This window comes from Cyprinus carpio, chromosome B18, assembly GCF_018340385.1.
Source record: "Cyprinus carpio isolate SPL01 chromosome B18, ASM1834038v1, whole genome shotgun sequence".
NCBI classification, from domain to species: Eukaryota; Metazoa; Chordata; class Actinopteri; order Cypriniformes; family Cyprinidae; genus Cyprinus; species Cyprinus carpio.
Genome location: NC_056614.1, coordinates 3,361,152 through 3,384,988, shown reverse-complemented (window position 1 = coordinate 3,384,988; position 23,837 = coordinate 3,361,152). Strand labels below are relative to the sequence as shown.

The 23,837-nt window shown below is 37.2% G+C and overlaps 1 protein-coding gene across 1 annotated transcript in view; it reads right to left on the bottom strand.

Annotated features, from left to right (window-relative positions):
* Nucleotides 1–23,837, bottom strand: part of LOC109102771 (A-kinase anchor protein SPHKAP) — a 117,807-nt gene that overhangs the window by 76,837 nt on the left and 17,133 nt on the right. The window lies entirely within an intron of this gene.

The following is a 23,837-nucleotide window of genomic DNA, read 5'->3' as shown; positions in this document are numbered from 1 at the left end:
CTGAGAGAGTTTTATAGTGTGAATATGACTGATTATGAAGAGCACTGAGAGTAATTATGAATGCAATCTTACAAAAAACAGGCCATTGTACCTATGCAGTTGCTAAGGATGCTAGATTGTTGTGGGTAGTTGTCAAGGCATTGCTGTATGGTTTCTAAGGATGGTTGTTAGGATGTTTCTAAGATACTGTGAATGGTTGTCTAAGTGTTGTTATGCATTAAGGATGGTAGGATGTTGTGGGTAGTTGTCAAGGTGTTGCTATGTGATTTCTAAAAATGCTAGGATGTTGTGGGTGGTTGCCAGGGTGTTGCTATGTGGTTTCTAAGGACGGTATGATTTTGTGGGTGGTTGCCAGGGTGTTACTATTTAGTTTCTAAGGATTGTTGGATATTGTGGGTGGTTGCCAGAACATTGCTTTGCATTTTCTAAGGATTTTAGGATGTTGTGGGTGGTTGCCAAGTAGTTGCTATGTGGTTTCTAAGGATGGTCGTTATGGTGTTGCTGGATGGAAGGATATTGTGGATGGTTGAATCAACATTTCTTTGCATTTTAAAGGATTTTAGAATGTTGTTGCTATGTGGTTTTTAAGGATGCTAATATGTTGTGGGTGGTTGCCTGGGTGTTGCTATGTGGTTTCTAAGGATGCTAGGATGTTGTGGGTGGTTGTCAAGGCATTGCAGTGTGGCTTCTAAGAATGGTTGTTAGGACATTGCTAAGATACTGTGAGTGGTTGTCTAGGCATTGTTATGCATTAAGGATGGTAGGATGCTGTGGGTAGTTGACAAGGTGTTGCTATGTGATTTTCTAAGGACAGTAGGATTTTGTGGGTGGTCGCCAGGGTGTTACTATTTGGTTTCTAAGGACTCTATGATATTGTTGATGGTTGCCAGAACATTGCTTTGCATTTTCTAAGGATTTTAGGATGTTGTGGGTGGTTGCCAAGGTGTTTCTATGTGGTTTCTAAGGATGGTCGTTATGGTGTTGCTTATATATTGTGGGTGGTTGTCTAGGCATTGTTATGCATTAAGTACGGTAGGATGTTGTTGCTATGTGGTTTCTAAGGATGATAAGATATTGTGGGTTGTTGCCAGGGTGTTGCTATGTGGTTTCTAAGGATGGTAGGATATTGTCGGTGGTTGCACAAACATTGCTTTGCATATGTTAAGGATTTTAGGACATAGTGGGTGGTGGCCAGGGTGTTTTCTAAGGATGCTAGGATGTTGTGGGTAGTTGTCAAGGCATTGCTGTGTGGTTTCTAAGGATGGTTGTTAGGATGTTGCTAAGATATTGTGGGAGGTTGTCAAGGCACTTGTTATGCATTAAGGATGGCAGGATGTTGTGGGTAGTTGTCAAAATGTTCCTATGTGCTAGGATGTTGTTGGTGGTTGCCAGGGTGTTTCTATATAGTTTCTAAGGATGGAAGGATATTGTGGATGGTTGAATCAACATTGCTTTGCATTTTAAAGGATTTTAGGATGTTGTGGCTGGCTGCCTGAACATTGCTTCGTATATCCTAAGGTTTTTAGGATGTTGTGGGTGGTTACCAGGGTGTTGCTATATGGTTTCTAAGGATGGTTGTTAGGATGTTGCTAAGATATTGTGGGTGTTTGCCTGAACATCACTTTGCATATCCTAAGGATTTTGGGATGTTGTTGTTGGTTGCCAGGGTGTTGCCATGCAGCTGCTAAGGATGCTAGGATGTTGTGGGCGGTTGCCTTAACATTGCTTTACATATCCTAAGGATTTTAGGATGTTATGGGTGGTTGTCAGGGTGTTCCTATGCAGTTTCTAAGGATGTATAATGATGTGGGAGGTCGTCAAGGCAATTTTTTTCTAAGGATAGTAGGATGTTGTAGGTGGTTGCCAGGGCATTGCTATTCAACTGCTAAGGAGCCAGGATGTTTTGGCAGTTGGCAGGGAGTTGCTATACAGTTTTGATGTGGGTGATGCCAGGGTATTGCTCTGCATTTTCAAAAGAAGCTAGGATGTTTGGGGTGGTTGCCAGGGCACTGCTATGCAGTTTTTAAGGATAGTGCAGCTGCTAAGGATGCTAATATGTTGTGTGTGGTTGCCAGGGCATTACCATGCAGTAACTAAAAATGCTAAAATATAACTGGTGGTTTTCAAGGCTATGTAGTTCTTGATGATGCTGGGATAATTGTGATAATTGTGATAAGTGGCTAGTTGCTAGGGTGTTGCTATGCAGCTGCTAAGGATGCTAGGATGTTACAGTATATGTGGTTGCTTTGCAGTTGCTGAGGTCTTCAGAGTACAGTATTTTGTAGTGCATTGTTATGCAAACGCTAGGGAATTCTGAATGGTTGCTAGGTGGCTATCTCCAGATTTGGCTGCAGCAGAGTGTAAATCTATGGCATTTTATTATCTGCCAAACTAAGTATCTTAAATCAGATCACTAATACCACTCGTCTCCTCAACAAGCTCAGTACTTAGGGTTAGAGGTTTCGAAAAGAGCTTTGCCAAGCACCTCTAATTATAACCAAAGCATGCAGTAACATCATCAGAAGTACAGATAGAAAGAGAGGAGATTTGAGGAAAGAAGCCAGTCATGAACACAGATAAGAAGAATAAGCCGAGAGAAGAGATTCTGTGCTCAGCTGATGCAAGTGTGTGTATGTGTATCATTTAAAGAGCAGGCTTGTTTTATAAGAGCAAAAAGACAATGTGGCATGCAGAAGTGACCCCATGTATTGAACTCATTAATGATTACAATTACTCTCAGTCTGAATAGCAGTGAAAGCACAGGGATTATTAGAGTTGACAGCATGACAATGTGCAAAGAGCAATTACACACTTACACATGCATACTTATGTTCACAGACATATCACATGACAGAATGTTCAAGGAGTGAAATATATTGTACAAACACGCAGACACACTGAATGTTGTTCTTTCATCGCATCGATTGCTCATTTTTCTGTGTTCAAAGAAACACTTTAGCACAGCAGCATCTGAAGACACAGTCTTTTTTTCTAGAGCCACTTTTCAGAAATCTAAGATGAACGGAAATCTCGACATGAGAAAACACATCTTCCTGAAAAAATCAATCAGACACTTTAACAGCTGAGACACAATACCTCCAGCTGATATCCTCAAACCTCAAAAAAAAAAAAAAAAAAAACAACAACAAGAAAAACATAAAACTGAAGATACGTGTTGAAAGCTGGCAAGGAAAGAGCGGCATTTCTCAAGCGGGTCTGGATATAGGTTTCGCTCTCCTTTGAAAACCCACAGCCTCTCATGTTAAATATTTTATGTTGTGTATGCAAGTGTGTGCACTAGGTTTACTTGGAACTGACACATTAAAGGAATATGTGTATCAACTGCCTGCTTGATTGCAGAGGCCAGTGTGTGTGTATTGAATTCAGAAATAAAGTGATCCACTATATGAATGTGTGTGTGTGTTCGTTGTTGGTCAGTTTCAGAGATGTGAAAGATCTGAAGAATGAATTATTGATCTCAACTCTTCAGAGATGGTCAAATCGACAGTTCTAGAAAATGTAAGCTGCTATGTTGTGTTTATATCTTGTTAAAGCGAATAGTTCACGCAAAAAAACTTTCTGTCACCATTCATTCACCCTCATGTCATTTCAAACCCATGAGACTTCTGTTCATCATTAAAACAGATCAAGATATTTTAATGTAACCTGAGAGATTTCTGTCCCTCCAGAAACGGCTAAAACACATCTCTTCCATTTTTATTTGGCCTTCTAACTCTAGCACTCTCTATCCAAATTCTATTTTATCTACTTGTTTTCTGTTTATTTAAAAAAGTTCATTATTGTTCATTAATCACTATTGTTCTTTATTCTCTTTCTATTCTACTTTCTTTTTATTTATTATTTAAAAAAACTTGCTATGTTTACTATGTTAGACTAACCGAGACTTATTACTTATTCAAAATTACAAAATTCAACAGCAAGTCCTTCACATATTTCTCATATTTACACATTTTGTAAACACAAATTGGGATTATTTTAATCCAATAAAAAAAAAAAAAAATTAAAAAAATAAGTGAAATAATAATAAAAAAATGATAAAAAAAAATTGGTCCCTAAACTAAAGTGTTACCCTTACACTATACATTATGTTTTATAGCATGTGAATGGCACACTATGCAATGAAAAACATTTCAAACTGTTGTATGTTACTTCATTGTGACTTCATCATGATGCCAGTTTAATTCAGCAAGTGTTCATCAAACACTTCAATTTTAAGACAAATATCTTATGGAAATGTAATCAATAATGATGATGATGATGTTAAAAAAGTTGATTGCTCCTGAAAGTGGACTCTTTCACAATATCAATGTTAAAGTCAACTTGCTGGCATCATAAAGCAACTTTGTGCTTACAGTACTGCAAAACGAACCACAGTAAGCGTAGCTACAATATTAACAAGCATGACATACAGTAGTAAGAGCAGTTTGGTAACAAGCTATTGTGAACACAGGATGAGGGAGAGGGACAGTAAGCAGAGGTGTTAATGCTATTTTGATCCACACAGCAGTCCTCCAGAGAGGCAGATGGGACAGGGGAGACCTGTTCCATAATTTCTTGTCCCTGTATGACTCACAGGCCAAACAGCAGGTGTGTTCTGTCAGCGGAAGCGACATGTCCTCTGTGCGCGCGCTTTACATACATGTTCCATCATCCTTTGCTCTTATTCCAAGCATGTGCTCTGAGGGAAAGCGGTTGGTCACAAGAGCAGCAGGCAGTTATTGGTTGAGGGTGTTATGTTAGATAGGTTGTGTTATGATAGAGGAAGGGTGTCTGTGATGGGAAAAAAAATAAAAAATGCACATTTTGTAATGGAAGCCTCCTCCTGTTTTATATTGATTATGTGTCTTTGTGTCTGTGCCTTGGGCTAGAACATGACCTTTCTTGGCTCGAGACATATACTTAAAAAAATCCATGACCTTTTGAACAGATAACAAGAACACAAACACTAAAATAATTACATACACTCATAAGATCTCAGGTTTAAATTTAAGTATGCAAAAAGCAATCAATAAAACCTTCCATCTCATGCAGAAGAAGCTAAATCTGCTCTGACCACGTTTTCTTGTTGATTTGAACTGGTTATGAACCTCTTTACCCTTTCCAGACTTCAATCATTAAGGCTTTGACACATATTAACCCAAACTGTGAAATCTGAGCATTCTCTAACAGAGAAAACTACTCTTCAGCTGAGCTTCAGCCCTCTCGCTCTTCTTATGAACTCAGAATAGTTGTTGTTGAATCCTTTGAATTTCTTTTGGGACACCAGATTGATAAACTTAGAATATGTATATCTTTAGGGGGAAATTAAACATTTAATACATGATATACTAATGACTAAACACACAAATATTGAGTAAATAATTCATTAATTTCATTTGTTATTTATACTTTACAGAACTGAAAAAAAAAAATTGCTAGTATAATCAAACAACTGGATGTTTGTCGCACACACTGAGGTAGATTCATTCTCTCATCTTTGTTCGTCTCTTTAGTAGTTTCTGTTGGATTGATTAACTGATTATTGTGTTTGCTTATTAGCTGACTGCTTGACTGCTCACACAGGCCTGTTTTAACAAGCTCTTCAGCAGGGGCCCAAAACCCTGGCCTTCGTTAAGCCTCGTTAGACTCGTTAACAGTCATTAGAGTGCTCTTAATTGCTCCACTGCAGCGCCAGTCCACACTGTATACCTCTAAAAGCAGACAAAGACCATCTTTTAAAGAGAAAACACACACACGTACACACACCAAATCTTGCATGCTGTCCTTTTTTCCTTACACTGCTTTTATCTCCTCCTATCCTCTTAATACTCAGAATAATCTTTGAACTATACTTGAATATCTGCAGCTTGAAAACTGATAGAGAAGCCAGAAATGTTAAAGTCAGAACAAGTGTGTGAGTGCATGTTTAAAAGTACAGAATAAACCGAAAACGGGAAAATACTTAGGCACACTCATATGACTGACTAATGTTTACTAATGTTCCACTTCACAAGGAGCTTGTGTGGGTCAAGACTTTCCTGCCAGACCAAGATCAATTTTCTACATCTGTCAGCTTCTATTAAAAGCCAGCTGCATCACACACACACACACACACACACACACAGACACACACACACACACACACACACACACACACACACACACACACACACACACACACACACACTTTAGTGCTGTCTGGTCTGACCACCAGCAGAGCGAGCCACACAACGCTAATGACATGTTTACATATCAGCGTTGACTTCCTGTCACTGACGCTGATCGTGTGAGGGTGTGTTGGTGAGTTCACATGTAAATGCTCTGCAAAACATGTATTTCTATAGCTATCTCTGATAACCTCCTTTAGTTGATGTTATGACTTTGCTCCAGTCAGTTTATTGGTTATAGATATAGGTGGTTTACAGCTGATCCAAGCTGGTTTAGGTGGTTGACCAACACACTTGACCATCCTGACCCATCAAGACAAGACTAGCTACATACAGAATCTTCTTCATCCTTGCCTTAAACCTAGTAGTACTAAACTGCTAATCAGTCATGGCAACTCAAGGCACTTCGTCTGAAAGCATATCTTGATGAAACTTTCAATTACTTCTTTCAATTAATTATTTTCTTTCTTTCTTTCTTTTTTTGTTTAAAGACATTTTTGTTAAGCTTATAATGTGTGACAGAAAAGACATGTTACAAAGGATCAGTTTCTAATAAAATGCTGTTCTTTTGAATGTTCTATTCATTAAGGAATCCTGAACAAAATCCAGTTTTATAAAAGTATTAAAGGAATACTTCATTTACAAAATGAAAATGTTGTCATTAATCAGTTATCCCCATGTTGTTCCAAACCCGTAAAAACTCAGTTCGTCTTCAAAACACAATTTAACATATTTTGGAAGAAAACCGGGAGGCTTGTGACTGTCCCATAGACTGCCAAGTAGATTACACTGACAAGGTCCAGAAAAGTATGAAAAGCATTGTCAGAATAGTTCATCTGCCATCAGTGGTCCAACCCTAACGTTCTAAAGCGACGAGAATACTTCTTGTATGCGAATAAAACAAAAATAACGACTTTATTCAACAATTTGTCTACTCTATGTCACTCCACATCAGCGTAGCACCATTTTGGAGAATATAAACTGAACGCTGGCAGCATACACACTTCAGTGTCAGCCACGCCACAAGGATTCGTTTTCTACAAGTATTTACGCTGTGATTTGAAAGAAAATAGCTCATCCTTGTGGCGTGGCTAGAAATGTTTCTTGAGCAGCAAATCAGCATATTAGAATGATTTCTGAAAGATCATGTGACAATGAAGACTGGAGTAATGATGCTGAAAATTCAGCTAAGATCACAGGAATAAATTATATTTTAAAATATAATCACACAGAAGACCGCTATTTTAAATTGCAAAAATATTTCGCAATATTACTGTTTTTACTGAAATTTTTTATCAAATAAATGCAAACCTGGTGAGCATATAAGTGACTCCTTCTGAAACCTCTTAAAAATGAAGAACAGCAAATCCTTGTCATTCCAAGAAAGTTTTTGTAAATAATACAATATAAACTGTATACTGCAGCTTATTCTAGCCAATAACTACCCACTTAGACAGCAAGAGACTTTATGATCGCCCTGTTAAACCACCAACCACAGTTCAGATGTCATGTGTTGTTTTTAAGTGTTGGTGGGTTGAAACAGATTATAGCACAATAATAATAAAACATGATTCATCAGTCTTCCAGTTGGTTCCACAATAAAAAAAATAAAAAAACAGAGACATATAAACAAAATGGAATTTACAGTTCTGCTCATGGAAATCTATACGTTTACTTGCAAATATTTGATGCCACTAACCTGACAAATGTTGGCAGATCTAAACATTATAATCTCTCCTGGAAGCTGCTATTAAAATTGAAACAGGGAATTTTTTTTTATTCTTATGAGCAATATGCACCAGGCCAGTCAGCAAATAAGCAGTGAGTCTAAAAATGTAATCTCAACAAATGGCAGAAAAGCACCGAAAAGCATTGAAAAGCACTGAGCTGCCTGACTCTTTGAAGTGATGTCAACATGTGCTTCATTGAAGAGAGACTCTCATTAAGTCTTGTGTAAGAGCAACCGGCTGGCTGTTTAAAACACAGGATACTCCCACAGGCTAATGCGGAGCAGAACTCACTTTTAATGGCTTAGAAAACACTGAAACGGCCAAATGAAGCTGAGAGGTCTCCCTCTGCTATAGCCGATGATCAAAAGCTCTATTTAACCCTCGCTAAACACCCGCCTGACTGTCCATCCTCCATGCTTGCACACATAATAATAACCCAGGTGAGTTTCATTTCCATGTATGCAGCAGGCAGTTTAAATCCAGTCCACTTCCTGAAATAGCTTCAGCCTCCCTGGAGAGCTGACTCTCACTCACCCAAGCCTAACATCTGTGCTGTGCGGTCCGAGGTGAACCAGCGTCTGGATCATTAAATTCATCCGAGACCCTGAATATTCAAAGTAATCTGAATTCAATCAATATCATTACTGATAAAATGGCATGTGCATCCCCCGCCTGTATGTCCTGCCATGTTAATAACTGACAAACTGCACACGGCCAATCACCATCATGCCAGCAAGACTGAGTTTATTAGAATCATGCAAATATTGTGTAATCCTCTAGAGGAAACAAAAATAATACAAGAAATATCATGCAATGCTCTGGAGACAAGACGACAGACAACAATATAAATAAGCAAACTATTATTATAATATTTTCCTGGTGGGCTTAGTTATACAAGTAGTCTACCCAAGACATTTTGTTCTTGCATTATTGCATAAAACTGTTTAACTATTGCATAAAATGAAGGATTTTGTTGCTTTTTTGCACTACATGTGCATAAATTTGTTTGCAGGCATTTGTAGACAGATTTAAATTCTGCAAAATTTTGGGCAGATTTTAAAAACAATATACAGGTCCTTCTCAAAAAATTAGCGTATTGTGAAAAAATTCATTATTTTCCATAATGTAATGATAAAAATTAAACTTTCATATATTTTAGATTCATTGCACACCAACTGAAATATTTCAGGTCTTTTTATTGTTTTAATACTGATGATTTTGGCATACAGCTCATGAAACCCAAAATTCCTATCTCAAAAAATTAGCATATCATGAAAAGGTTCTCTAAACGAGCTATTAACCTAATCATCTGAATCAACTAATTAACTCTAAACCCCTGCAAAAGATTCCTGAGGCTTTTTAAAAACTCCCAGCCTGGTTCATTACTCAAAACCGCAATCTGCCGACCTGACTGCTGTCCAGAAGGCCATCATTGACACCCTCAAGCGAGAGGGTAGACACAGAAATAAATTTCTGAACGAATAGGCTGTTCCCAGAGTGCTGTATCAAGGCACCTCAGTGGGAAGTCTGTGGGAAGGAAAAAGTGTGGCAAAAAACGCTGCACAACGAGAAGAGTCTGACCGGACCCTGAGGAAGATTGTGGAGAAGGACCGATTCCAGACCTTGGGGGACCTGCGGAAGCAGTGGACTGAGTCTGGAGTAGAAACATCCAGAGCCACCGTGCACAGGCGTGTGCTTTTAAACCAGAAACAAAACAGCGGCAGAAGCGCCTGACCTGGGCTACAGAGAAGCAGCACTGGACTGTTGCTCAGTGGTCCAAAGTACTTTTTTTCGGATGAAAGCAAATTTTTGCATGTCATTCGGAAATCAAGGTGCCAGAGTCTGGAGGAAGTCTGGGGAGAAGGAAATGCCAAAATGCCTGAAGTCCAGTGTCAAGTACCCACAGTCAGTGATGGTCTGGGTGGCCATGTCAGCTGCTGGTGTTGGTCCACTGTGTTTTATCAAGGGCAGGGTCAATGCAGCTAGCTATCAGGAGATTTTGGAGCACTTCATGCTTCCATCTGCTGAAAAGCTTTATGGAAATGAAGATTTCGTTTTTCAGCACCCGACCTGGCACCTGCTCACAGTACCAAAACCACTGGTAAATGGTTTACTGACCATGGTATTACTGTGCTCAATTGGCCTGCCAACTCTCCTGACCTCAACCCCATAGAGAATCTGTGGGATATTGTGAAGAGAAAGTTGAGAGACGCAAGACCCAACACTCTGGATGAGCTTAAGGCCGCTATCGAAGCATCCTGGGCCTCCATAACACCTCAGCAGTGCCACAGGCTGATTGCCTCCATGCCACGCCGCACTGAAGCAGTCATTTCTGCAAAAGGATTCCCGACCAAGTATTGAGTGCATAACTGAACATAATTATTTGAAGGTTGACTTTTTTTTGTATTAAAAACACTTTTCTTTTATTGGTCGGATGAAATATGCTCATTTTTTGAGATAGGAATTTTGGGTTTTCATGAGCTGTATGCCAAAATCATCAGTATTAAAACAATAAAGACCTGAAATATTTCAGTTGGTGTGCAATGAATCTAAAATATATGAAAGTTTAATTTTTATCATTACATTATGGAAAATAATGAACTTTTTCACAATATGCTAATTTTTTGAGAAGGACCTGTATTTTATTTATTATAATTAAAAATTGATTAAAATAATTTATTACAACTATAACATTTAGACCATGCACACAAAGAAAAAAATGGTGTAGTATTCATTTTCACTCAAAAGTTGCTAAATTTCACAAATAGTTACAAAGAAGTGGCAAGTAGCATTGAATTAAACATGAACTTTTAAAGTAGAGAAATTGAAATAGTACTTTCTTCTAAAACATACTCAAATAATATTTGTTCGAAAAACAAAACAAAAAGTTTTTTAGCCATTTGTTTCAAAAGTTTTGAAAGCCACAAGACAAGAAATATCAGTAATTTAGATATTTCATAACACCAGCAAGACTCCATTTTAAGTATGTTTGTCACATTTTTTTTCTATTAATGATTACATTCATGCATATTAATGTTCATACTTGTTTCACATTTTAATATTCTTTACACATACTTTGCATGAAATATTTAGAAATAAAACTACAAAGATTTTTTCTACAGTCTGCTGTTTTGTTTCTGTTTCTAATTCATGGCTATTAAAAATTCACACATTTACTCTGTTCAAATAAATCAGCTAGTTAATACTATGTTTTGTGTGACTTTTCTACACAAATCAACAGGGATTATGGGATGGCAAAATGGCATGCTTGACATCATGCAGCTATATTTAACCATTATATTTCATAATCTTTTCAGGGGCACAATGCAAAATCGAAGTATTTTAGTGCGTTTCGGAGCAGTGTTTCCCTTTTTTCTTCTCGCCCTTCCTTCCAGTCTTTATCACTATGTCGATAAATATAATAAGAGGAGGGAGAATGTGACCTATAAGGTAAATCAAAATCTAGTCTTCACCTGCACACACACGCAGCCACAGAGCAAACACGATTAGCATATGCTGACAGCTGTAGCTTCCTGATTGATGGCCAGTCTGACAGAGCAGATGACAACCTTCAAACCTGTGTGCTGAATATAATCCGATGACTGATGTCTACAGAGATATATCTGTGTGTACATATGTGGATAAAGTGTGTAGTTTTGACAGCTCAATCCATCATGCAGACGCACATCAATCTATTACACTATAATAAGACATAAATAAACACATTATAACTGCACTATTGTGGTGTCTGTAAACATGATATGATAATGTATGCTAGTAAGAGGGATAAATGGCTCTCAGGGGCAATCAGCATCTGTTGTGAGTCTGTGGATGTCAGTGAGCTGGGCTGTTTTCACACATGGCTCGATGGCTTGCTCTGCATTTGAGCCGAGATCGATTCAGTCCCTCTTCTCCTAGACCTGCTGTTCTCTTTTCACATTATTTTGGGTCCATATCAGTTCACTTCTGTGATTTTCTGTTCTTAACTGCAAACCTTACTGGAGTTCACATGAACTGTAGTCTGTATATATATATATATAGTGGAGTGAAAAAGTGTTGGCCCCCTTCCTGATTTCTTATTTTTTTGCATGTTTGTCACACTTTAATATTTCAGATCATCAAACAAATTTTAAATATTAGTCAAAGATAACACAAGTGAACACAACATGCAGTTTTTAAATGAAGGTTTTTATTATTAAGGAAAAACAAAATCCAAAACTACATGGCCCTGTGTGAAGAAGTGTTTGCCCCCCTGTTAAAACTGTGGTTTAATTTCTCGAGCTACACCCAGATCTGAATACTGCCACACCTGTTCACAATAAAGAAATCTCTTACAGTAAATAGGACCTGCCTGACAAAGTGAAGTAGACCAAAAGATCCTCAAAAGCTAGACATCATGCCGAGATCCAAAGAAATTCAGAAACAAATGAGAAAGTAAGTAATTGAGATCTCTCAGTCTGGAAAAGGTTATAAAGCCATTTCTAAAGCTTTGGGACTCCAGCGAACCACAGCGAGAGCCATTATTCACAAATGACAAAAACATGGAACAGTGGAGAACCTTCCCAGGAGTGTCCGGCTGACCAAAATTACCCCCAGAGCACAGCGACGACTCATCCAAGAGATCACAAAAGAGCCCACAACAACATCCAAAGAACTGCAGACCTCACTTGCCGCAGTTAAGGTCAGTGTTCATGACTCCACCATAAGAAAGAGACTGGGCAAAAATGGTCTGCATGGCAGAGATCCAAAACGAAAACCGCTGCTGAGCAAAAAGAACATAAAGGCTAATTTCAGTTGAGTCAGAAAACATCTTGATGATCCCCAAGAGTTTTGTGAAAATACTCTGTGGACTGACGAGACAAAAGTTGAACTTTTTGGAAGGTGTGTGTCCCATTACGTCTGACATAAAAGTAACACTGCATTTCAGAAAAAGAACATCATACCAGCAGTAAAATATGGTGGTGGTAGTGTGATGGTCTGGGGCTGTTTTGCTGCTTCAGGACCTAGACGACTTGCTGTGATAAATGGAACCATGAACTCTGCTGTTTACCAAAAAGTCCTGAAGGAGAATGTCCGGCCATCTGTTCGTGACCTTAAGCTGAAGCGAACTTGGGTTCTGCAGCAGGACAATGATCCAAAACACACCAGCAAATCCATCTCTGAATGGCTGAAGAAGACTTTGGAGTGGCCTAGTCAAAGTCCTGACCTGAATCCTATTGAGATGCTGTGGCATGACCTTAAAAAGGCGGTTCATGCTCGAAAGCCCTCCAATGTGGCTGAATTACAACAATTCTGCAGAGATGAGTGGACCAAAATTCCTCCACAGCGCTGTAACAGACTCATTGCAAGTTATCGCAAACGCTTGATTGCAGTTGTTGCTGCTAAGGGTGGCCCAACCAGGTTAAGGGGGCAAACACTTTTTCACACAGGGCCATGTAGTTTTGGATTTTGTTTTCCCTTACTAATAAAAACCTTCATTTAAAAGCTGCATGTTGTGTTCACTTGAAGTGAAAGTCGTGACATTTGCCAAGTATGGTAACCCATACCCGGAGTTGGTGCTCTACATTTAATCCATCCAAGTGCACACACACAGCAGTGAGATGTGAACACACTGTGAACACACACCCGGAGCAGTGGGCAGCTATATATCCAGCGCCCGGGGAGCAACTGGTGGTTCAGTGCCTTGCTCAAGGGCACTTCAGCCATGGGTATTGAGGGTGGAAGAGAGCGCTGTTCATTCACTCCCTCCCACCTACAACTCCTGCCAGCACCGAGACTCGAACCTGTGACCTTCGGGTTACAAGTCCAACTCTCTAACCAACAGGCCACAGCTGATGATCTAAAACATTAAAGTGTGACAAACATGCAAAAAAATTAGAAATCAGGAAGGGGGCCAAAATTTTTCACACCACTGTATATGTGTGTGTGTACACCACTTAAAAATAATTAAAAATCATATAAAATAAATATATAAAAAATATAAATCTACTATAAAATATCAATTTAATTATTTATTATTATTTATATACTGTTGTATGTATATATATATAATATATATATATATATATATATATATATATATATATATATATATATACATAATTTATTAAAATATTATTTTATATAAAATATAAATGTTATCTTTTATTATAAAATACATTAAAATAACATTCTTACATTATTTTGCAAAATTAACATTGGTAATAATACCATTAAAATACAAATGTAGTTTAATAATAATTTAGCTTGATATTAAAATATATTATTAATGTCATAAAATAATATTTTATTAAATAACACACATATACGCATTTATTATAAACTTCATTATTAATTTTAATTAAATTAATGCTGACATTAATATTTCTAATAATAATAAAAACAGCACTATTATTTTAATTAGCCATTTTATTTATTTAAAACATTTTGATATATTGTTTTTGTATTGTGCGGAGACTTGCTTGAGGTTGGCTGTTTTGAAATAGCATTAAGGGTGCTATTTTTGAACATTTTAATTTTCAAGGAAAAAAGGATCTTGCGATCTAGTCATTCACTAGAGTAGGACTGAGGGCAAAAATAGAGGAAGGTGTAACATCCACTGAGTCTGAGCTATTTTTGGACGACTGAGTCACAGTCGGCATACAAACTACAAGGTGACAATGTGTTTAGTGATTCAGAGGTGTTGGGTACATTGTGTGTGTGTGTGTGGATGTGAATGCTTTTGGGATTGAAAATGCGTGTGTGTACTATGCTTGGCTGGCAGGAGTAAGCTTGTTTTATTTAGGAGCAAGCTGATTCTTAACGTGCAGCACTTAGATGTGTGTGTGTGTGAGTCTATAAATATTAGCAGCCCTTGCACAGAGATGCTGTAGGGTTTGCAGCTCTGTCTTTGATGTGCAGCTCTTCTCTGCTGGAAAGAAACAGACATGTGTATCCAAACGCATGAAGCATGTGTCTGATATTTAATGAGAAAGTCTGATAGAGACACGCCATACCTCAGCTGCTCTTTTAACATACATATATACAGGCATGATGGATGGGCCGGGAGTGCGTAACAGATGGAGACACTTACAGAGAGAGTAAGCGGTAAAATCCAATCTCTTGGTTTATACATGAACTTCTGTCGATAGATTCACTGTGTGAGTGATTCGGGGAGATTTTAATATGAACAACAAGAGCCAAAAAAGATCAATGTGCACTCATACTAATTACACAACGACTAAGAAATCCATGTGATGTTTGAAACGTGACACATTCACTCACTCACACACACACACACACACACACACACACACACACACACACACACACACACACACACACACACACACACACACACACACACACACACACACACAGTGCTCACTTCAGTTCTGATAAAGCTCCGTTGTGAAAGTCTCTGACTGCACACTTTCATTATACATGATCTTTTTAGTGAGATGCAGAAGTCAAATTTGTATTTTGAAGCCACCATGATGACTGTTTCTCAACATACAGCTCAATAAGAGGCAGCTCAGATTTAATGAGAAAACAAAGCCCCGATAAAGGCATAAGGGTTTGATTCTGCAGCTAATGAGAGCGAGAACGACTGCTAATTACTGCATGAGGCTTTTCTACACATGATGGAGATGGTGTCAGGAGAGTTTGATTTTATTTCTTTAATACACATAGAAAATGCAGTCTTTCTCACACATAAACAAAATGAACTGACGTCTACAGCAACTACTACGTTTACAGAGCTGAGATGTTTACAATAGCTGAGGTAAAAGCCCAAAAGTACAAACAGGAAGATTCAAATGCCATGCTGATAAAATAGCTTTTTAGATGCAGAGGAAACATTCAGTGACAGTAACTTTGTGAAAATAGTCTTAAATGTCGTCTGTGCGACGCGGGAAGTTGAGGGACCTGGAACAGCAGGAGGCAGAAAAACAAATCCACCGCGGTAGATGGGTGGAAGATAAAACATTTGAACATCCCTCTTTTCTGAGATCTCGACCAGACTAAATAATGATTTACAGGAAGCTAACAGCCAATTCCGAAAGCATACAAAGATATCCAGTCAAGAGAAAGACGTTCAAACCCAGACTCCCTACATAAGTGGAAGAGACTGATTCTGAGGAATCTTCAAAAGGCGAAAGTGTTCTTTTGCTGTTTAAGTGGGTTAATTGGAATAAGAACTTAAAGGGATAGTTCGTTCAAAAAAGAAAATTTTGTCATCATTTACTCACCCTCAAGTTGCTCCAAACCTGTATGTGTTTGTTTGTTGAGCACAAAAGCCATTGACTTAAATATATACAGTACTATGGAAATCAATAGCTAGTCAACTGTTTGGTTACCAACATTCTTCAAAATATCTTCTTTTGTGTTCAACAGAGAAATAACTCATACTTGTTTGGAACAACATGAAGGTGAGTAAATGATAACAGAATGTCGTTTTTGAGTACTATCCCTTTAAATTCCTTGCTTGTTCTAAATTTATATTTGTATAATAGAAGTTTTCCTTAATTAATTTATATAGGAATTCAGTGGCCATAACCAAACAGACAAACTGACACAGATGGGAATCGAATGGTGTTCTTTTCAAATATATCAAAATTTGTTAGCTTTTAATGAAGTACTCTACTCAAAATTAGATGATTTATTTTTCTTAAAACAAGAAAAATATCTGCCAATGAAACAAGAAAAAAAAAAAAAAAAAAAAAAAAAAAAAAAAGTGTTGTCTCTTTGAATTTAGTTTTTCTTATCCCAAATGATGAATCTTTTTTAAGCATAAACTCACTTGATTTTGATAGACTTATTACCAAATCGTCCCCTTGGAATTATAAGGTTCTATCTGACATTTATGTCAAAATTGAGTTATTCACATATTCTTATTCTGTGTCAATGTATTTACATTATGTGATAGATTTTTTAAATGTTGTGTACATTATGGGACTTTTTATTTAAAAAAAAACAATAAGGTTCTATCTACACAGTCGAATGGAACACAAAAACTTTGAAGCTCAATATCTCAAAACTGCTCGGAATGCAGATAGAACCTTATGATTCCAAGGGGACGAAATGTCTTTTTTTTCTTTTCTTTTCAAATATATCTTGATTAAAGAATGTTTAGATATTTGTTTTGGAAAACAAGACAAAAACAAAGAGTAAGAAAATCATTCGAAGTGTGCATAATTAATAAATGTAACTATTTTTATCTATTATTAAGATAATTATTTTCAGTAATAAATTATTAAATTAAACATTTGTATAAAATCCCCATTTATCTCAAGTTCCTCCACCTTTTCTGGTAAGAACATGTGATGCTTCCTTTTAAGACTTTCGGGAAAAGACTCAACACGTCCACATTTCCACAAAGGAAAATAAATGGTATCTGACCATATTTTCATGATCACAAGCAGAGGAGACACACTCTTTTCATCTTTATTACATGCACAAAGCAGCTGACAGAAGCAATCAAGTTTTTACTTTCAGAAATCGGACTAATCACCATGCAAATGAAACCTCACAGTCTGTGAATTAGACACACTGTGCAATTACAGCCAATTATTACTGAAGCAGACACAAGCGTTTGATTAACATCAGAACAGAGAGAGCGAGAGAGGACCAACTGATGCGGTGCACGCTGAGATTTCTGCAGTACACATGGAAGGAGGAAAGGAAGGAAAACAGGACAGTTCTCATTTGGTAGGGTGAGTGGTTTCACATCAGATATACAGCAATCACTCACGAGGATGAGACGAGTGAGAGAAGGAGACGAGAGACCGGGAGGGAAAGACATCTGCTCCCAAGGGGAGATTGGGAAAATCAGGTAGTCTTCACTCCCATCTGCTTCTGTTTTTCTGTCCTATTTCTTCTCTTTTTATCCATCCCTCTTCCTTCCTTCTTTAAACCTTTCATATCTCACACCAGGCATGTTTAACCAGCAGCTGAATTGAAAGTTTAGAGGCCTGTGTGACATTTCCAGTTAATTACTGGAACATAAGAAATTCATGTAAATTTGATTAAATATAGCAGTAAATTAGGGATAAAATAGGGGCAAATAAGTTTTCAAACAGAGGTTAAACAGGGTTTCTTAGGGTGCTGCAGAAAATTTCAGGGCTGGGTGAGATTTTATATAGAAACTGCTGTCTTTGTGCTCCAAGCATTCATGGGCATTTCATTTTTGACTTTTCAGTGTGTTAAATCGGTCACACTTTATTTTATGTTCCAGTTTTCACTATTAACCCTTAAATGCATGAATGTTTCACCAATCATTATTACATATTCTGGTCTTTAGTGACCCGGACCTACACTAGCGGTCAAAAGTTTGGGATCAGTAAGACTGGTAATGATTTTTAAAGAAATCTCTTATACTCATCAAGGCTGCATTTATTTGATCAAAAATACAGAAAAAAAGCAAAATGTTATTGCAATATAAAATAACGGTTTCTATTTTAATATCTTTTAAATTATAATTTATTTTTGTGATGCAAAGCTGAATTTCCATCAGCCATTACTCCAGTATAAAGTGTCACATGATCCTTAAGAAATCATTCTAATATGCTGATTTATTATTAGAATGATCAATGTTGGCAGAATTAACAGTTGTGCTGCCAAATATTTTTTGGAAACTGCAATACTTTTTTCAGGATTCTTTGATGAAAAAAAAAGTTAAAAAGAACAGCATTTATTCAAAATCTAAATCTTATATTTAAAACAATATAAAACAATATAAATATTTGCTATCACTTCTTAACGATTTAACACATCCTTGCTGAATAAAAGTTTTCATTTCGTTCAAAAAAGAAAGAAGAAACATGTATTGACCCCAAACTTTTGAACTGTAGTGTATATTGTTAGAAAAGATTTATATTTTAAATAAATGCTCTTCTTTTTAACTTTTATTAATCAAAGAATCCTGAAAAAAGTATCACAGGTTCCAAAAAAAATATGAATCAGTTTCTAGCACTGAAGGATCATGTGACACTGAAGACTGGAGTAATGATGCTGAAAATTCAGCTTTGATCACAGAAATAAATTAGATTTTAATGTATATTAAAATAGAAAAATGTTATTTTACATCAAAATAATATTTCACAATATTAAATTTTTTTCCTGTATTTTTGATCAAACAAATGCATCCTTGATGACCGTAAGAAACTCCTGTAAAAAAAACATTAAAATTCATTCTGATCCCAAACGTTTGGCCGGTAGTGTACAGTATATATCTAGCATTGATGGATCTCTAACTGCTGCAAAAGTAAAAAAACTCTCTTTATATTTTAAGAACAATTACAGAAGAATAAAATAAAGCATATTTTGCTGTCTTTTGAAACTTAGGAGGGTTCAATTTGAGCAGATGATTTTACCAATGCTGTCATCGTCAGAGCGCACTTCCACAGTACATCCAACATCTGGCTCATATTCGTTTTCAATGACTTCAAAATCAATATTTTGATCACTGGCAGCTGATTCGCCACGTCCACCATCAACTGACAGTGACATTTATATTTCATTAATGTTAAAATTATTATTTTTTAATTGTTTTAATTACACATACTATATTTTCTAATCTAAGGAAATGCAAAATAGCTAAAATACCCTATAATAGCAAAGAGGAGGTTTATTAACTGTATTTTAGTGTCAATAAAATGTCCAATTTAACATCTGGGTTGTGAAGCAACCGGTCGAGAACCACTGATATGATGACATACGGTGAAGCTAAAGCCCTGCAAAACAGTTTTATATTATTCACACACACACTGCATAAAAGCTGTACTGCCGAGAGTGCTTATGATGGCAAAAATGACCTTATATACTGTAACCTTTGCTTGCTTTTCTGTTGCAGTTTCCACAGGTGCACTTTTGGCCAACGCTGTCTGAGGCACTTTACATTATGTGTGTGCGTAAGTATGAGAGATAGAGCAAAGAATATTTGCTGCTGTTCTGAATCAGAAGACAGCTGTAGAGGCTTGAAAGCATAAAGAGCAAAGGCTTTCATCGCTGATAGCAAAGGCATACACATTTCCAAACACTTAATTTACTTTCAAGCTGCTTAGCAGCGAGGCAAATATTGGCTGTGCATTGAACGGACTGTGCAGAGACATGTTCTGCTGTGGGCAGGCTGAGCCTGTGACCATCAATCCTGCCCTTCAAGAACAGGTGTGGGGTTTGCCCTTTTTTGTGTGTTTGCTCTTATAACGCCTGCGGTCAGGATTTGTGTTCGGACAGCTGGCCTTAGATGGGCTTAAAAAAAACCTTGCACTCAGCTCTGCAGCAATGCACTCCAACACCAATAATGCAATTCTGTGCCTGAGGTGCGTTTTGTTCCCCGAACACCTCATTTTTCTCCTTAAAGGGACAGTTCACCCAAAAATGAAAATTCTGTCACCATTTACTCCAAAACTGCCATACAGCTCCAAAACTGTATGACTTACTTTCATCTGTGGAACATAAAGATGTATATTTTCAGTGTTTAAAAAATATACTATTTAGTGCTGTCAAAATTAGCGGGTCAACACAGATGATTAATTTTTCCAGTTTAACAGAATTAAACATATTTAACGCAGTTAACTCGGTGAGCGTAATTTAACCAAGTACAACATGTTCCTGGAACAACATCCTTGTTGATCCTGGAACAAAATTCCAGGCAACCAATCAGAATTTAGAAACACCTTTTTAGGAAATTTCAATCAGGGTTAGGTGCTTCTACACCCTTTTAAATCAGCTATCATTTCCCACTGATTTTAGGAATAAATTATGGGTAAGGTTAAGTTTAGGGGTAGGGACTGGGTTAAGTCTGTATTTTTGGACAGTAATGTTGACAAAAGATGTTGATCCAGGAATGATGGCAAAATTCCGGCGACCAGTTAACTCAGGGGCGGAGATTGTTTTAAGTTAACTTAAATTAGGACTTCTTATTTTTAAAGTCTAATAAATGTTAACATTTATAGTGTTTATACAATTATTCTGTAATGTTGAATGCCTATAGTCAATGGTTAAATATTAGGGGGAAAAATATCAATTTCCTAGAGACATCAGTAGAATTGGTATCAGTGATACTCATCCTCAGTCATAAAAAAGATGTAATTAAACAAATATTTAAAGGGGTTATCGGATGCCCATTTTCCACAAGTTGATATGATTCTTTAGAGTCTTAATGAAAAGTCAATAACAAACTTTGGTTAAAATTTCTCAATGGTAGTGTAAAACAACACCTTTTAACCTGATCAAGAACAGCTCTGTTCACAGGGACACGTTTCGGTGCATGTCCCTTTAAATGGTAATGAGCTCTGCTCACCCCGCCCCTGTCTTCCATGGGGTGACGAGCCATTCTCTGAGACTGTTAACTTTAGCCACACTTAGACGTGGAACTTCCTAAATAGCACATTATTTTGCAAAGATTCATAAAAAGAACGTTATACTCACTTCTGTTGGTGAAGCTGGATCATGAATGATTTGCGCGAACATAGACGCATTTAGGTAGATCCGGGGCGCATTCCCTTTTAAAACAAAAGTAATCCACTGCCTCTTCAGCGGCTCAGATGTCGGGAGTAAATGATGACTGCTATGTTCATTATTACACCCAACAACAGAACACCTCAATCGCTGAGGAGACATTCTTGTCTACTCCTGCTCCGGCGTCGAAACAATAGCAGACTGTTGACAGCTCACTCTGGGCAGGTCTAAGGTATAACACCAGTGTCAATCAACAATCGTAGGCGTGGTCTGGGTCTCTCTGACGTCACACATCCAAGCACACCAACAGCAGTGCTGCCTTACAAAGACAAAAAAAACATAACTTCGTTTTTGGGGGCGAAAATAAGTCATTGATAATGTTGGGACATTCATGACCTCTTTATCATGTGTATAAGTATCCTGGAGAAAAGCCCTGGCGAAAGTAAGGCAGAACACAGTATAACATCAGTTACCGCTTTTTGACTTTGTTTTGGAACGCTCAAATTATATTTCAGTGCTCTGCATTTGTTTTGCCCTTCATCAATATTACTGTGCCAGCCTGGAGTTATACAGTATTCTGCCTTTATTTTACTGTCCATTAAAGTTTTCCGCGTTTAAATTATGGTGTAACTTGTGTACATACATCACTCCACAAAAAAAACAAATAAAATACAATCCAACAAAACAAACTGCTCCATGTAACAAAGCACAATAAACGAGCAACGACTAGATAACTTGGCAACAATAATTAATCGTAAATAATCTTTAATGTTTTTCTTTTTATAATGCAGATTATTCAGTCAGTGCCAGCTGCCAGTCTGGGGCTGCACACTTCTGCAATCTGCACGTGTGTGGACTCGAATGCCATGACAGCGTTTCATACATAAAATCAGCAACTGTTCGCAATTAAATTCTTTTCCTACCTTTTCTTGTAACTCGATAAAATCCATTGCAACGAACGTCATCGGAGATGTTTAATTCACAATCATTCTGAGCATTATTCCTACTTGCTGGCGGTCACATCAATCCACAAGTTGTTCTTATAGGTTAGCCTATTTTCATTCAATTAGATGTAAAAACAATAGGCTAAGTATTTCTAGCATCCTTTAATGATAGCGAACATCACAAATAAATTGGTTGCAAAACTGTATCCACTCACGTCTAACTTTTTGTCTGGTTGTTAAGGTCAGAAAAAAAGAATCACATGACTATATGTTATAGCCTACGAGATAGCCAATGATCACTAGATTTTATAAAGATGTTACTATAATAATTCTGTAAATGGTGATCAGCACCCAATAATGTGGAAGTTACTGCCTTTTGCCTTGGCGCGACCTTTCACTTTTTGCAGACAGTGCAAAGGCAGAGTACAATAACTTCAAAATAGTGGTAAAAATCAAGTTTGAAATCATATTCATTAAAACATCTAATTGCCATATTTCCAGTATCCTACCTATAAACATTTAAGATAAAAACTCAGTATACACTACAGGCTCACAGCATCCACAGCCCCAGTATGTTGACAGTTCATAAAAAATGAATCACTGTCTGGCCAACCGAGACTTCAGTATGGAGATAAAGGTTAGGATCATGGTTTTTCAGTAGTGTTTTAACATATTGCTAGTGTTTATTAGCACTGTTTGTTGTTTGCGTTTAGGATCTGAGACGAACTGATCATTTGGACCCAGAAATGGTGGAGTGTGACCTCATACTTAAACAGATAGATTTTTGCATCAGTGTGTTGCTAAGACAACAGCATGATGCTCTATTAAACATAAAACTCATCACACAACAAGACAAGGCAATGTACAGTAGCTGTTGTGGAGGGGAAATAAAACTAATACAAATTCATTTCCAATTTCTGACTAGTAACTTAACTTATACTTACAATAATTTGTGATGGCACGTGAAGGCAGCATAAATGAGGCCCTACTCTGGAAAAGGTCAATATAAAAAATCTCAATAAGTAAAATGAGTAAAAGGAAAGCCTCTGTGTTTAGAGCCAAATGACTGAACAGGAAGAGAAATCAATCCCATTGACAGGAGAGGGCATAGTAACACATTAATCATTATGGTTTCGATTAACACCAAATATTCCTCAAAGAAACACCAATCACAGTTAACAAACCAGGAAAAGGTCATTGTGTAACTGATAACAAGAAGAGACTCTAAAGATACAGACTCACTATTTCAAATGTGGAAGCAATGCTGTCATCAAGCTCTAATAAAGCTTACAGACAGACATCCGCCTAAAGTTTCCAACCATTTCTAAAGTTTACCTTCATTAAAAACTTATTAAACCGAGCCAGGGCCCCTCTGTTAGACTGCTGATTTCATTTCCAACATCAAATGGAATAAATCCAACACTGAGAAAATCAAAGGGAACATGAAAAAGCCCTTAATAACAGAAAAACCAAACTAATTTTGTATCCGACATGTCAAATCAATTGAGACCTGATGATTGTATTTGTAACGCTGTCAACAGTCACGCGAAGATCAA